This window comes from Myotis brandtii, unplaced genomic scaffold (genome assembly GCF_000412655.1).
Source record: "Myotis brandtii unplaced genomic scaffold, ASM41265v1 scaffold56, whole genome shotgun sequence".
Taxonomy (NCBI): Eukaryota; Metazoa; Chordata; class Mammalia; order Chiroptera; family Vespertilionidae; genus Myotis; species Myotis brandtii.
In genome coordinates, this window is record NW_005370080.1 from 1272883 (window position 1) to 1286476 (window position 13594).

Sequence of the window (13594 nt, forward strand, 5' to 3'; positions counted from 1 at the left end):
AATATTTTTAAGGTAACATTCAGTGGGGTGACTTTCTTTCACCTGCCAACAGACAGTAGTCCAAGTCAGCGGTCGCCAGCCTCTCGGACCTCGTGGACCACCAGTGATCTGCGGACCACCAATTGGTGACCGCTGGTCCAAATGACATTCCTACTGCTGATAGTGGGCTGCATCAGCCCGTCACTTATTTGGGTCGTTGATTTTGCTGTAGAGTCAGTCCTTTGCAGTACAGAGCAGCCTCTTTTACCCCTCCGCCTTGGGAACAAGGAGCTCTCCTTTTGATGGAGGGATTGCGTGCTGATGTGGAAGTTCGGAGGGTTCGGCATGATGTTCTCTTTATTTAGTCAAGTGTATTCTACTTGAAAAGCATATGGGCCAAAAATACAAGTGTCCCTTTCCCACTGCTGGCCCAGATACTGTGAACAGTGTAAGCATGCCTGACGGGACACCGTGTGACAACTTCCTAAGCCCGCTTGGCTTGGCAGGCTTCAGATCACTTTAGGAAATGAAGCATTCACACTCGGAAGGGGGCAGATGCCTGGCAAGGCTTCAGAAAATCTGTGTCTAGCCCTCGGGAAATTAACCACAGGTAGCTCCTGAAGCATACCTCTCAAGCACAGGTGCCTAAGGTACAGATGCCTGAAGCAGAACCTCACAGATGGAAACCGTTTCCTTGTACTAATTGCTCCATTCCTAAGGGCTCCTCTGCATTCCTACTGTCTCCTCCCCCTTTATCTTTTTCAAAGAGCTGAACTCCACTTCCTCTTACCTGCCCCATTAATAAGCAAACCCTGTTTGTGTGTGCAGTTCTTACAGGAGACATGAATTTTTGGTTTTCTAGCTTAATGCCTGACAAAACTAAATCTGAATGTATTCATTTTTCCCCTTAAGTATGCCAAGTGCCTCAGTTGAGAAGTCACAAGTTCAAGAAGAAAGGCTTGATGACGAAAACCACGTGTCTTGCTGGGATTTGTCTCTGAACACATTAAAAACCAAAACCCTGAACCACTGTGAACGTGATCCTGACTGGACTGTCTTGGGCTCAGCTCTGCTTTTCCCTTCGCAGCCCCACTCAGTGACATGGTCCCACTTCGTTCTGGTCGCCTCCAGCCTCGCCACTTGTTAGTTAACCGTGTCAGCATCAGCAGGCATTCCTCTTCCCTCACCCTAGTGTTTCTCTTCCCCTACCCTAATGTGCTATGTTCTGAGAATTCTGGCCTCATTTCTGAACAGATACACAGTGGTACTAGAGAACTCATAGAAAACTCTGACTTTAACATACATTTACCAAATTTGTTGTGATTTTTCTGACACTACAGCAAAAACATGTTAATCAGAAATAATTCTTTATGTATATAGAATGTTTGAGAATGTTTAGCCTTTTATTGGAATTTATTTGGAAAATACCCTTCTACAGATTTACGTTTATTATGTTCCTCTGATTATAACCCAAATAATTTCTTAACCCTTTCATTACTTATGCAAATATTCAGTTATCCTTTATGATATATTAGAGTGGGTATAACATTTTTATCTAAAATAAAATATTTAATTCTCTCTGTGTGACTAACACACTTTTCTGTTTGTTCAAATTGAATCTGAACACTAGAACTGCCTACACTGTATTTCAACTGTTATTCCCTCCCATTGTATATGATAACACAAATATTATAAGAAAACCTAGTATCTAAAAATTTGAATTTGCATAAAAGACAAATTTGAAAGTATTTGATTTACAAAATAATTTTATTTTTCAAAACAATTTTAGCATGTTTGTGGGAAATACTTGACTTGTTTGAGGGGAAGTAGGATATATACTAGTACACAAGTTTTTTTAAATAGCTGAAGATTCAGGTTGCAAATGATAGAACCTAAATCAAACCAGCTTGAGCAAAAAGGCAATGCTTTTTTGACTTATGTAATCAAAGTTCAGGAAGAAAAAAACCAAAACAGCATCACTTCTCCATACCTCTTACCACTCCCTTTTCTCCAAGCAGGCCCAGTTCTCTCAGTCCAACTTCAAGTATAGAAAGCCGGAAATAGCCAGCAGGTGCCCTACAACCTCACGGTTAGAGTTCCACTTTGAAAAAGCCTGGAAGGAAGTATCCAAAGCAAACTAACAGCCAGCACAGGGATCCCTAGATGGATCCGTTCCTTGCAGGCTTCTTCCCTGAGGACCTGTGAGCAAATGTCCCACCCCTGGAGAATCAGCTCTTCAGTCAGCCTGCCCTGGCTGATGTTTGCAGTAATAAACGTCTCCTCAGGAGGAACTCAAAGGAACACCTTGGCAAGACAGATAAATGGCAAATAGCCTGGAAATTGATTTTAGATACATTTCATTTTCTCTAACCAGAACTCTTTTACCAAAATTAGAGTCAAATTAAGTAGATTCGAGGATGAGCTGTTAAGTTTCTCAAAGGCACTAAATGATTTGCAAACTCAGTCTGTGTTTAAAATGGTGTGCCGTGGTTAGAAGGTCATCTATCCACATTTCTCACCTGGATTCCACTCAGCTGTGGTGTGCGGACCAACTCAAAAATGTTTCCTTTGCTTTGGGGCTTTGATTTCTTTCCAAATAAAATGTCTAGAAGCTGCATTCTCTCTGGAATCAACCTCTGGCATTCCACAGCAGAGCTTCACCATGCAGTGCTATCTCTACCTTAACTCTGCAGTTTCCACACAAAGATCAGACTGGGAACCGGGAGAGGGGTCATAGAGCCACTGTCAACCTCACGGGTCTGAGCTTTGGTGCCCTTAAAGAGGGAACACTAAGCTTGTTTTGTACATACAGATATGCAGATAACTGTTTTTAGGCCAACACTGAGGAATAAGAAGTTGAAATACTTGGGCATTTTACAAGGTCCTAACTTTTCTGTTTATACTAACCTGTGTGTGCGCGTGCACGCGCCCGTGCGTATACTGTTTCAGTAAACCCCAATCAGTGGCTTATGATTTTGAAGTTTCAGGTCAGTGTAATACTAAAGCCCAGGAAGCTGCACTCCATTCCGGGGTAGTGTGTCATTTCTGAAGTTACTGTCTTGAGAGGTTTTTTCAAAACTTCCCTCCTCAGCCATTTAGATTGGACAACACCCATTCTCCCAGGAGAAAAGACAGCTGCTTGGTGGTGTCTTGTCCCTTCCAACATGAAAGTCAGTGTCTGCCTAACATAGAAGTGTGTTGTTGTTTTTTTGTTTTTACCATTTCTCTTTAATTTTACAGTAATTTATGGTTTGGATGAACCTCACAGCAACCCAAGCCAATGCTGTAACAGGCACTGTCTCTCTCAAACCTCAAGAATTGCTATCTATGAAAACCTCAGTGGGAAGACTGTGGGGAAGAGACGGAAGCCAGAGATCAAGACAGTCTGAACCCATGCGAGCACTTGTGCATGTTTTCATTGCATTTGTGTCAGTTGGCTGCTTTCAACTGCAAGTAACAAAACAAACAGTGCTTGTGCCTAATGACTTCAATTCTTACTTGAGTCTAGAAATAGGTGATCCTCAGGGTTGGGTTGGCAGCTCACTGTTGCTTTCAAGAACCCATCTCTTTTCATCTTTGGCATGAGAAAAGACAGCTGCTTGGTGGTGTCTTGTCCCTTCCAACATGAAAGTCAGTGTCTGCCTAACATAGAAGTGTGTTGTTTTTTTGTTTTTACCATTTCTCTTTAATTTTACAGTAATTTATGGTTTGGATGAACCTCACAGCAACCCAAGCCAATGCTGTAACAGGCACTGTCTCTCTCAAACCTCAAGAATTGCTATCTATGAAAACCTCAGTGGGAAGACTGTGGGGAAGAGACGGAAGCCAGAGATCAAGACAGTCTGAACCCATGCGAGCACTTGTGCATGTTTTCATTGCATTTGTGTCAGTTGGCTGCTTTCAACTGCAAGTAACAAAACAAACAGTGCTTGTGCCTAATGACTTCAATTCTTACTTGAGTCTAGAAATAGGTGATCCTCAGGGTTGGGTTGGCAGCTCACTGTTGCTTTCAAGAACCCATCTCTTTTCATCTTTGGCATTTTTACCTTCCTCTATTTGTTAGCTTTCAGCTTCAGCTTTGGTCACCAACCTACTCATGATATTGCTACCACAGCTCCAGGCAGCACGCCTCGCATGGCAGCATCCAAAGAAAAAGAGGTGGGAAAAAGCTCTTTTCAGATGTCTCCTTTTAATCAGGGAGAATGCTGTTCCCCTCCCGCAGAAATCCCCTTATGTCTCAGGCCAGGACTAGGTCACTAGAGCAAGACAGGTAGCAAAGGGGAATATTTCAATTCTTCAGCCCTTCTGGTAGGATATGGTCAAGGAAGAAAGAGGCTAGAAATGGTTGTTGGTTGGCGTTCAACAGTGTTGGTTACAATGTTCATGAAAATAAAAAACAGGCTGCACACTGAAGAGAGCCATACAACTAACTTGGAGTGACCACCCTTTGGTGACTAGAAACAGTTCAGAATATCCTTTCCCTTTATTTCTAATAACATGGGAATTTTAGTCTGTGATGCATAATATTTTTACTGGCTTTCCAACCAAATCTTCAATCCCTTTTTTTTGTTTTATAAACCAGTTTTCAGGGTTCCACCATTATTCTGAATAAACTTGCATGACTGAGTGGGGGAAAGGTTGTTCATTAACAAATTCACATACACACTCGAATATTTCTCAAAACTGCTCAATATACAGGGTTATGTATCCTTAGCTTTGTCATATTATTTGAGCCAAACCACAGCATACCCCAGGTTCCACTCTCTCCCCTTCAAAGCAGCAGGGTAGCCTTCCCACAGGCCCTGATCCCTCAGCACCTGCAGGTTTATGTTTGCTTCAGTTACTTTAAGCTGCATGGCGAAAGCATGTCGCCTGCACTCCATCTCTCTTCTCTTCCCAGCTTCCTGGTTTCCTCTTTGCTATCTCCTCTAAAAATAACCCAGAACATATATTCTTGATCTGAAATTCACAGGGTTGAAGGAAGTATAAAAAGTAAGTCTATATGTGTTAGGATTCGAGGTTGGAGGGGATGACTGGGCTTCTTTGGGAGTGGACCTAGATGGCATCGTGGTCTCTACTGAGCAATATATTCTTTGTGGGATGTTGCAAATTACAGATTATGTCCAACTAGAGGCCCGGTGCATGAAAATTTGTGCACTCGGCGGGAGGGTAGGGGAGGTTCCTCAGCCCGGCCTGTGCCCTTTGCAGTCCAGGACCCCTGGGGGATGTCCACCTGCTGGTTTAGGCCCACTCCCCGAGGGATCAGGTCTAAGCTGGCAGTCAGACATCCCTCTGGGAGCCCTTGGGGGATGTCTGACTAACAGCCATTAGTTGGACATTCTTAGTGCTGCTGAGGAGGTGGGAGAGGCTCCCGCCACCACTGCTGCGCTCACAGCCGTCAGCCCAGCTTGTGGCTGAGCAAAGCTCCCCCTGTGGGAGCGTACTGACCACCAGGGGGCAGCTCCTGCATTGAGTGTCTGACCCCTGGTGGTCAGTGCACATCATAGCGACTGGTTGTTCCCAGTTGTTCCGCTGTTAGGGTCAATTTGCATATTAACCTTTTATTATATAGGATTTCTTTGTGTGGCCTAGGACAAAAAAGTGTGCTCATGATGCCTGTGTGCAATTCAATCACAAGGTCAGATGCTCATGAAAACAAAAAGCTGTTGAACCAGGCTTGGTCAGTCAGTCCTGAGTTTTCTCCATTAATATTTCTGTGAATGCCGTGGCGTGGTCATGAGCACCAGCAAGTGCTGTTAGAGAGGCAGTAGCAATCCCCAAAGTGTAAGATTGAGAAAAGTCTATTAACAGCTTTCTGTCAGTTAGTAAAACCATGATTATTTTATTTTAGCTGCACAATATCTTAGTCTGGTTGTTAACCACCAGTTTTTAGGGGCAGATAATTTCACAACCACTAATATGATGAATTCAGCTCCCCAGCCTTGCCATGTTAAACCTTTAACCTTGCCTAGCCTTAGTTCTCCCATTTCTAAAAGCATAACAACAGCAATGATAATGGGAATAGTATAGTGCAGTGGTCGGCAAACTCATTAGTCAACAGAGCCAAATATCAACAGTACAATGATTGAAATTTCTTTTGAGAGCCAAATTTTTTAAACTTAAACTATATAGGTAGGTACACTGTTATTAACTTAATTAGGGAACTCCTAAGGATTAGGAAGAGCCACATTCAAAGGGCCAAAGAGCTGCCTGTGGCTCGCTAGCCGCAGTTTGCTGACCATGGGTATAGTGCATTTGTTTGCTGTATTCCAGGACAATCCTAAAGTTTTTACCCACTCATTGAATCTTCACTGCATTCCTATGAATTAAGTACTATAATGACATCTGTTTTTAGAGGAAATCAAGGCAGAGAAAGTTGAAATAACTTGCCCAAAGGCACCCAACTGCTAAGTGGTGACTCCAGATTCAAACCCAAGCATTCTGACTCCAAGGAATAGAAGCCCTACCCAACTCATAGCACTTGGTAAGGATTGAATGAGGTCAAATACCTGAAAATGTTTTGTAAACTGTAAAACCATACATGCATAGCAAACATAATGCAGTCCATGCGCCATAACTAAATTCACTTAGTAGTGGTTACTAATAGTATGGCTTATATTACCACCAAACAACTAAATTTCCCTTAGTATGCTCCTTAGCAACCACTCCAGAGTAACCAGACAGACACATTTCCAGGGAAAGATGTAGGATCTTAGCAAAAGTACATAACCCTTTGAACTCCTAGACCTAGGGTATAGATAATAGTAGGTATTGGGGGAATAAGATAGCCCACAGGAAATCAGCATGAGCTCTCAAGTGCTGGACCCCACCAGCCCTCATATAAATTTCAGATGATTGTGAATGTTCATATTTATTTGGAAGTCTTTATATAGAAAGATTGATGTTGAGCCCAGCCGGTGTGGCTCAGCAGTTGAGCATTGACCCAGGAACCAAGAGGTCACTGTTTCAATTCCTGGTTAGGGCACATGCCCAGATTATGGACTTGATCCCCCGGGGGTGGAGGGGGTGTGTGCAGGAGGCAGCCGATCGATTATGTTTCTCTCTCATTGATGTTTCTCTCTCTCTTATGAAAAAGGCCTCCCATTAAAGAAGGCTCATTGCAGTCATTAAAAGTAATATAGGTTAGCAAAAAAAGGAAACCTTTCTTTTTTTTTTAATCTAACACAGTGGCCAGTATTGTGCTTATGGCAGCCAAGGCAGGCAGAGCCACCCATCCTGACCACAGGACCTCTTCTAGGAAGTGAGTCAGTGTGGGGACAGTAGGGGGCGCTGTAACAGGCAGGAAGGCTCAGAAGTTAGCCATCCAGAGAGCCCCGACCAGTCCCCTCCACAGAAGCCCTCTGACAGGACCTCGCTGAGTCCCTCTCCATGTCCCTAACTCTGGGCTAACCCAGCCAACATAGGTAAGCCAGGTGTGCCTCAGAATTCCCCAACTGTGACCATCTTAGACCTGCAATAGCATCTGAGAAACACTTGTCCAACTGTGCTCCTGTCGTCCCAGGCCCAGTCCAACTCAGGCTGCTGCATTCAGGAGGTCACATAAGGGGTGGTGGGGGAGGAAAGGCCCGACTGACAATCAGGAGTCTGGGGTGTGCTGGTCTGGGCACCACAGAATCTCTTTGAGCATAGGTTTCCTTGTCTATAGCATAAGGAGGTGAGCCAGGTGATTTTATCATTCTTTCCAGACCCACAACTCTCATTCTAAAGCATTTCAATCTTGGAACTCAGAGCAAACAGGGCCCCAATAGCCAGTACTTACCTATATATATAAAAGCCTAATATGCAAAGTGTCCCCTCAGGAGTTTGACTGACCAGGAGTTTGATAGCTCACTATGATGTGTGCTGACCACCAGGGGGAGGCGTGGAACAAAGGAAGGCCCCAACCAGCAGCCGGCACCCAGGGAAGGGAGGCTGTGACCAGCAGCCGGCAGCCGCTAGGGACCCGAATTTCATGCACTGAGCCTCTAGTGCCCGAATTTCGTGCACTGAGCCACTAGTGCAGCGGTTCTCAACCTGTGGGTCGCGACCCCTTTGGCAGTCAAACGACCCTTTCACAGGGGTCGCCTAAGACCATCCTGCATATCAGATATTTACATTATGATTCATAACAGTAGCAACATTACAGTTATGAAGTAGAAACGAAAATAATTTTATGGTTGGGTCACAACATAAGGAACTGTATTTAAAGGGCCAGAAGGTTAAGAACCACTGCTCTAGTGGAATGATAAAATTTAAGCATTTATGGAAAAGCCCTCCCATTAAAGAATACTTATTGCAGTCATTAAAAATAATATAATTAGTTAATCTAACTCATTCTCATTCACCTCCAACATTGCCCTGACTCCTCATAATTTATCAAAAGAATTCCTGCCCTGGCTGGTGTGGCTCATTTGTTTGGAGCGTCCTCCCGTAAACCCAAAAGGTCACAGGTTTGAATCCAGGTCAGGACACATACCCAGGTTATGGGTTCAACCTGGTCAGCTCTCGTGCAGGATGTTTCTCTCACATCGATGTTTTTCTCTCTCTCCCCTGTTCTTTCCTCTCTCTAAAATCAAACACACACACACACACACACATATCCTTGGGTGAGGATTAAAAATTAAAACTTAACTCCCCCAGCAAGCTATCAACCCCATTCTTCTCTGTGTCCCTCCCTGTTAGTATGCTGTGGCTGGTTAGGAGCATGACCCCCAGAGCCAGGCTGCCTTGGTTGGAATCCTGTGTGACCTTGGGCAAATGACTTAACCTCTCAGTGCCTCCGTTTCCTCATCAGTAAATTGGGGATGAAAACAATACCTACGTCAATATGAGGATTAAGTTAGTGTAAACACCCAGTACCCAGAAACAATCTTGTGTTAGCTCATCTTATTGTTGTGTGTCATTGTCTACTTATTGACTTGTTTTATAGTTGTTTCTAAGCATTGTTGGGAGGATTGTCCCCTAACCGGTGTCCTTTCCCAGGGCTTAAATAGTGTTCTGCACACAGCAAAGACTTTGATAAATGCTTATCAGTTTCCCAGAGCAGTCTGTTCCAAATAGGAGAAAGTCCTTCGTCAGAATTGTGGTAGGGGGTAACCTGCCCTTAATTTAAACTCCGGGTGAGTGTTGGAGAGAAGAGTTATCACCTTGTTTGAAGCCTTGTTTCATGTTTTCCCTGAGAGTGTCCTTTAGCCAGAGCCACCTTGGGACTGCCCTGCACTGGGCTTCAGACTACAGGTTAAAATTAGCCACATCACGCTGGGAGGGGGAACAGAGGAGGCAGGATTGTGGTGGGAGAGGATGAAACAGACCTGCCATGGTGACAGTGGTGCGGAGGGACAGAGACAAGAGCCCCCTCAAATGTCGGCATCCACTGAGGGGCTCTAGAGCCTAGGGATCCCCAGGGTTAGAAAAATCCTGAATTCACGCTGTGCATCTGTGTCTTGTGCAAGGTCTGCTGCTGCTACATTTTAGCTGCTTGACAAGTGGAATCTTCCAGACTATTCCTTTTGTAATTACAGAGTGTCTTTGGAGTTGGTGTGGGTGGATGCAGTTTATAGAACTACTTGGACTAAGAAGCCTGCTCCTCAAAGGAACACTAGCTTTACACTCGTCCAGTGTTGTTCTTGCAAAACAACATCATATGTCCATCTGTTTGGGGGGAAAGAGAGGAGAAAGGACATCATTCAATTTAAGGACATGAGAAATACCAGAGCATAGACCAGCCCTGAATAGAATTCAGCAGCAATTATCTGTCTTGTGTGAATCCTCCCTCTTCTCTCTGAACCTTTTCCTCATTCCATGGTATCCTTCCTCTGTCCAATGCCCACCGCCTTCCTGTAGTCTCAGTACCCTAACCCGCCAAAAATACATACAAAACCCTCCGCTCTCAGGACAGGGGCGCACCTCACCGTTTTATGGCTGTATTTTGAAGGCGGGCTTTGACAACAGAGACCTGGGTTCCAATTCTTGCTCTGCTGCTGCCAAGTTTTCTGAATCTGTGCATGACCACCCCTCTCCTATGTCAAATACAGGTAATAACGCTACCCCACCTGGTAGTGTGCTGTCAGCTGCAAGTAACCAAAAAGCCAACGCAAGGGGTTTAACCATTAAGGAAACTTATTGACCCACGTAATCAGAAGTTCAAAGGTGGGACAGACTGATTGAACCCTGGTGTCAGGAACACAAGTTCTTTCTGCAACTCTGCCTTCCATCCTCAGTGTCAGCTGCATCTTCAGGCTCCTTCCAAAGTCAGAGTGGCTGCCAGCAGTACAGAGAGAGCCACTCCCTCCACCACAAACTAATAACACATCAGGGGATGCTGTGTGCTGATTGGCCTAGGCCTGGGTTCCTAAACCAATTACTAGCAAAGTAGGGACAGGATGACGTGATTGGTACATAGACCAGTGGTTCTCAAACGTGGGCATGCATCAGAATGACTTGAAGGACTTATTAATCCACAGATGCTTGGGCCTCAGCCCCAGAGTTTCTGATCTGCTGAGTCCAGGGAAGAGCCTGAGAATTTGCCTTCCTAACAAGTTCTGAGAGGACACTGCTGCTGCTGGACCACACTTTGAAAACTGCTGGCATAGACTAATCGGGGGTGCCTCTGGACTAAGGTCAGTTCCCTAAATCGCAAGTGTAATGGATATTGGAGAGTTAACTGCTATCTTCAAAACCTTGCCGAGTCCATGTGGGATTGTTTCAGTAGTCATTGCTGTGCAACAAGACACTTCATGACTTAGTGGCTTAAAACATCAATTCTTTGCTATTTCTAATGGTTCTGTGGGTTGACTAGGCTCAGCTGGACAATTTTCACTTAGCGCCTCCTATGCAGTTGTGGTAAGAGGTTGGTTAGGGTGGAATCACCCAAAAGCTACATTGAGCTGGACGTCCAAGACAGCTTCCTCACTCGCATGTCCCCTACTAGGGATCCAGCCTGCAACCCAGGCTTGTGCTCTTGACTGGAATCAAACCAGGGACCCTTCAGTCCGCAGGCTGACGCTCTATCCACTGAGCCAAACCAGCCAGGGTGAGTGATATTTCTTTTATATGACAATTAGCTTTCCCCAGAATGACCGTTCAAGAAACCAAGAGAGAAGCTGGAAGGCTCCTCCTGATCTAGCCTTGGAAATGACACAGTGTCACTTCTGCCGCATCCTAATAGTTACATATGAGTCACAGGGCAAGCCCAGCTTCAAGTGGAGGGCACCTCTATGACTATGGGCATGACTATGCAGAGAAGCAAGGGTCATGGAGGGGCTGTCTTGGGGACTGCCTACCAAAGGGATAAAAGGAGTTCACTCATGTACAGTCCTGAGGATGAATATAAGTAAAGCGTGTATCACTCAGGGAAGGAGCATCCTATATAATAAAAGCCTAATATGCAAATCGACCGAACGGTGGAATGACCGGTCGCTATGATGCGCACAGACCACCAGGGGGCAGACATTCAATGCAGGAGTTTCCCCCAGCCCACAGGCCCCAGGCCAGCCAAGGCGGGTGCCAGCAGGGGCCCCCAATCACCCCACAGTCACCCCACAGATCAGCCCTGATCGCCAGCCAGGCCTAGGGACCCTACCCATGCATGAATTTCATGCACCAGGACTCTAGTTATTGTTGTTGCTGTTCTTTTCAGTGGCTTTTGCTTATTACACTTTATCTGTTATTGAGGAATTTAAGACTTTCTCAACTAGAAAGGATTTTCAGGCAACTCACTAGCCAGAAGGTTAGGCAATATTTTCCTGGAGTGTGATCTTTCCAGGGTCCCCAAAATCCATACTTACTCCTGAACCAGGAGTGAAGCCCAGACTCCCCAGTACATCTGCTGTTCAATGGAAATGCTCCTTTTCTATTGGTTTCATTTAGCTCCTATATTACAATGTTGGCTTTTGATGAGTGATTTTTTTTTAAGTCAGATTCCTGTAGATTGGCTGATTTTACAAATAATTATGACAGCTTGTATTCTGTGTCAGTACCTAGGTAAACGCCAGTCCTTCAATGTCCTCATTCACATTTCAACTATGGAAAAAGTCTCTAGACCAACAACTTATCAAGTTACTCAGTATCACTCTCATCAGCCACCTCTATTCTGAAGACAAACAGACCTTCCCAATTTGCAAAACACTATGCACCCACTTAGTTTCAGAACAGCTTCATAGATAGGATGATTTTTCTTATTTCTGCCAAACATGCACATATGTGTCTTAGCTTTATACTTACGGGTTTTCCCCTCTTCTTTAGAGTCTGAAAGTTGGGTTTTTAGTCAACTGCATGGCTAAGAGAAACTTGGGGGCTTTCAGTTTCTGCATGTTGTTCGGGGTGGAGAAGGAGCAGGGGCAATCTATAAGAAGACTCCACTGGCTCAGAGGGGAAAAGCCAGCAGAGTCTGAGGAACCAGAGTATTAAGGTAACCATGTGGCCTGCCGAGCTCTGATGTGTTTAGACTTGAGCTTCATGGGGAAGATTGCACACAGGCAAGTTCCTAGGATTGGTTCTGTGGGCTGGGTAGGCTGGGTGTTCTCATTGAGCTATTTCTGTATAAAAAGCTTTCTGGAACCATCTGAGAACCCACTAACCACTGCAGCTCACTGGAATATATCTAGTCACTCTCTGTTGCATCATTTCCCCTCTGTTTTATGCTTAAGAGAATGACTATGTGTGCACACGTGTATGTCCGTGTGAGTGTGTGTGTTATGTGTGTTCCAAAGTTATGTTACCATGGAGAGTTGTTTGAAAAGGCATTTTATGAACCACTGCAGCTGAACATATAAAAATGCATTTCAAAAATCAAAGCTCCTCTTATATGTGTAGACTGTCTGGAAGGACACAAAATGTTAGTAACAGTAGTTGCTTCCGGGGAAGGGAACTGGGGGTCAGTGGGCTGAGGGAGACTTACTCTTCCCTGTGTCCTGTTTAATTTTTTCTTCGTACCATCAGCATTTCCTACTTTTTAGAAAATGAAACCCTGAGTCTGTATGCCTGGAGTCTATATATAAGGCTTCTCCTGGAAAACACTTGCTGGCTCACATGCCCCCTTGACTCCTACACTCAGCTTCCCAGGAGGAAATGGGGAGCCTCTGAACAACCATGAGCTGGACAGGAACAAGGAACCTGACTGCCTTCTTGGAAACTGTTACCTTCAGCAAGTCTTTCACTTCCCTGAAAGAGAATGGATCAAGTGTGCTGAGGGGAGAGACTATGTCTCTCAGACTCAATAGTAATCGATGATGACTTAAACACACTCCTCCTGGCAGAGTCTCAGAGAAAAGGCAGCTGACGGTGAGAGCAGCGCAGACTGCAGAGAGCTCGGCATATGCATGACGCCTGGAGCTGCCTGCCAAGCCAGCATGAAACAGCTCATCCAGGTTGGCCAGGGGAGCTCCATACCTGGCCATGTGGAAGAATATTAAACATGTTCATCATGTGTCCACACGGGTTTTAATTCCCGAAGAGATGCTAGCTCAGACTTCAGATATTGTGGTGACCTTACTGTGTATTCTTAGACTCTCTTTGCTGAGCTGATGACCCACTTTCACACCGAGAGTAGAAATTACAAATGAGTATCCCAATCGCATTCCCGTTTCCATCTTTACTGGGAGCCCCCTAAAACAGA

General features: G+C 44.9%; 1 long non-coding RNA gene across 1 annotated transcript; it reads left to right on the forward strand.

Moving 5' to 3' along the window:
* Positions 1-3593: 3593 nt before the first annotated feature.
* On the forward strand, positions 3594-13121 carry LOC106728192. Its single transcript, XR_001364463.1, has 3 exons — positions 3594-4137; positions 6335-6463; positions 12919-13121. It is a non-coding gene; the product is annotated as an uncharacterized LOC106728192 (long non-coding RNA).
* Positions 13122-13594: the final 473 nt, after the last annotated feature.